We start from the raw sequence: 3,128 nt of genomic DNA on the forward strand, positions 1-3,128 counted from the left end.
AATTTTTTTTAATTGGGTCCCTACACTTTTTTTTCCTTTTATTAATTGAAAAAAAAATTTGATGCAGGGACTCAATTAAAAAGAAAAAAAGTATAGGGACGTAATTGAAAATTTCACGAAACTATAGGGACTAACAGAGTAATTAAACCTTAAAAAATTAGGATCAGCCATGGAAATTTGGTCACTAAATTGCTTGGTTACTAATTAGCGACCGATTTAGCGACTGAAATGTTAGTTGCTAAAATACAGGTCCCCACTTAGCGGCTGAATTAGAGACTGAAACATTGGTCGCAAATTAGCGACTGATTTAGCGACCGAAATATCAGTCGCAATTAGAGACTAAAACACTGGTCGCAAATTAGCTACCAATTTAGCGACTGAAAAGTTGGTTGCCATTTAGCGACTGATTTACTCAGAGACCAATTTAGCAACTGATACTCTTTGGTGAGGGTTTGATGGCCTTGTTTACAAATCGGTCATTAAAATCGGTTGCTAAAATTTAGTGACCGAAGTTGGTCACTATTTTCTGATTAGCGACCAAGGTTTTAGCGACCACCTGAATCAGTCGCTAAGTGTAACCACCCTACCCCATGGGGCCCGTGATTTCTGATTCTTTACAGTGTTCACTGACACGTATAGGTTTATATATATGTAGCATAGATAACGAATTAGAATTAGAACACGTAGCGCAAAACTTTTTTTTTAGTACTTCCAAGCGACGAGCCTTTTTCCAATTCAATTATTCTATGGAATAAGTACTCCCAGAAGATTTTAATAATCTCTTTGGTTGTTCTTGAAGAGAACTAATGCATGAATCATTGAACCATATTAGTTTGATAAGCCAAACCCTTGAACCGGATTGGCTTCTTCTCTTTTGGTCCAACCAAACCACCTTCCACCTAAATAAACCCAATCCTAGTTAACTCCTCTCTCAGCACTGCTTGGAAATCAGTCCCAACTATGGTTTCACCTTCTCATATGCACGTTGCTACTGTGTTGAAGGGAGAGAGAGACACGAAGCCATCATTAACAGCTTAGCCCATCCCTCTTTCTTTATAAACAAAGGTAAGTAGCCTCAATTCCTCTTCTTCCCAAAACACACATCACGCAGAAGAAAGGAAAGACCGGTGGCAGGAAAAGTAGAAAAAGCAAGAAGAGGGACAGCCAAAGCTGAAGCAGGAGTTCATCCTATCCACCCAGTTAATTTCTCAAGCCCCTCTATAAAAGTAAAAAACCAGCAACTTCATCTTCTTTCCTTACTCCTCTAATTCGAATTTCTGAGTAACTCTTTGCTACACTCCTTTAGTTTGCCCGGTTCACGAAACAGCTACCATCATAAATGAGGAAGGGTAAGTAATTTTCCCTTGCTTGTGTTTGTTTGGGTCGAATGGCCTTGTGAGTATGATAGGGAATGTTGGTTTTGTTGCGAATTAGAGTTTGGCGGCAAAAAGGCAGTAGAAGCAAGCTTTGTGTATTTGATCAACAAATAAGGTAAGGGTTAGTCTATACAAGATATCTTGCTTGCAGCTATGTATACTGTTGATGATTGATGGTTTATCATGTGTTTGTCTATTGAAAAGTGTATAATGAATTTTTGTTACATTAAAGATGCAGAAAAGTGAATGAGTTATGAATGTGCCTTTGAAACAAGGGATAAATTAATGAATATAAACTCTTAGAGCTGTGCTGATTATGCTAACAACTTTAGTTAGTCAAAAAAAGGTAAAATTATGGTTTTAGATGAATTCTAGGCTTGAATATAAGATTTGGTATGTGAGGTTGTTGGAAATACTTTGTGCAGAATTTCTGCAGAAATCTGCATAATCGGCAGCAGAACAAACGATTTTCTGGGAGTGGTCCAGACCTAATTTTTAAATGAAGTTATTTTTCCTAAAACTTCAGTATGTCTTGAATATTCCATAAAAATTTCATGGAATTTGACCAAGCGGTTTGGAAGATATGAATTTTTGAAATTTAGTGGTTGCTGCAGAATTTTCTGGTTTTTTGGTTCTGCAGTACCAACTTCCAGACGCTATAACTTTTAATTTAAACGAAATTTTGAGTTGACTTTAAAAGGATTTTAAAGATCTATCAGTCTATTTTAAGTGAGTACAAGTTTCATGTTCATATCTATTTTTTAGACTTAGATAAGTCACTTGGAAGGTTGGTTGTTTGCTGGAAACTCTGCACTTATTTATGAAAACAGAGCTCCACTTCTAATTGATAATTAATTAATCATATGGACCTAAAACTTGTGGATTTTGAAACTTAGGGATGTTGACTGTAATCTCACCAAAATTTAGAAGCAACAGATTAGAATTGAAATTATTGTGGAATTTATAAAAACACGGCTGCTGTCTATTTTTCTAAATTTTTGTAAATGCAGTAGCAAATTTTTAAAGCTTGTATAAAATTTAATTCTAATCCAAATTCAGTAAAACCTAACTTAAATTAAAGATTAGCTTTAGAGTTATCTTACCAACCTGGTTTTAGATTAGACAAACTTAGGAAATGAAGAGGAAGGTAAGTTGCCCCTAAGAAAGGTTAAAGTTAAAGACAATGATATTGAGAGATAAAGTGAAGAAAGAAAAATGAGAAACAAGAAATGGAATAAAAGTTAAGAATTATATTGAATGGGCCTTGTGCCGGACTGCTAATGCGAAAGTGCCCGCCTAATGGATAGCCTGAGATTGTTAATGCGGGAATGTTCGCCTAATTGATAGCACTGTTCCTTACTATGATACACATTGAACTATTATTATAATAAGGCCTAATTGACACGGGTAACCGTGATGCTAAGGTGTCTAATTGACACAGTAAAGGGACCATATTCGGGGTTCACTCTGAGTAACGTCGGGTTGTGGGTAGACAACCGATGCATGAGCTCATGGCCTGCACTAGGAACAGGCATGCATCATCTTATTTGTGCATATATATGTACTTCTTGTGAATTATTTACTGCTATTTCCTTTTTGTCTATGCTATCTACTTGTTATATGCATGTGTGTGCCTTAAGTCTCTGTGTTTGTTTTTCTTTTCTTTCTGTTTCGCGACAACTTAGAGACAAAGACCCTAGGTTTCCCTTTTACCTTGTTGAGAACTCTAGGTTCTCACCCTTCTTTCCTTTC

The sequence above is a fragment of the Arachis ipaensis genome, chromosome B7 (genome assembly GCF_059453495.1).
Source record: "Arachis ipaensis isolate K30076 ecotype BB chromosome B7, ASM5945349v1, whole genome shotgun sequence".
NCBI lineage: Eukaryota > Viridiplantae > Streptophyta > Magnoliopsida > Fabales > Fabaceae > Arachis > Arachis ipaensis.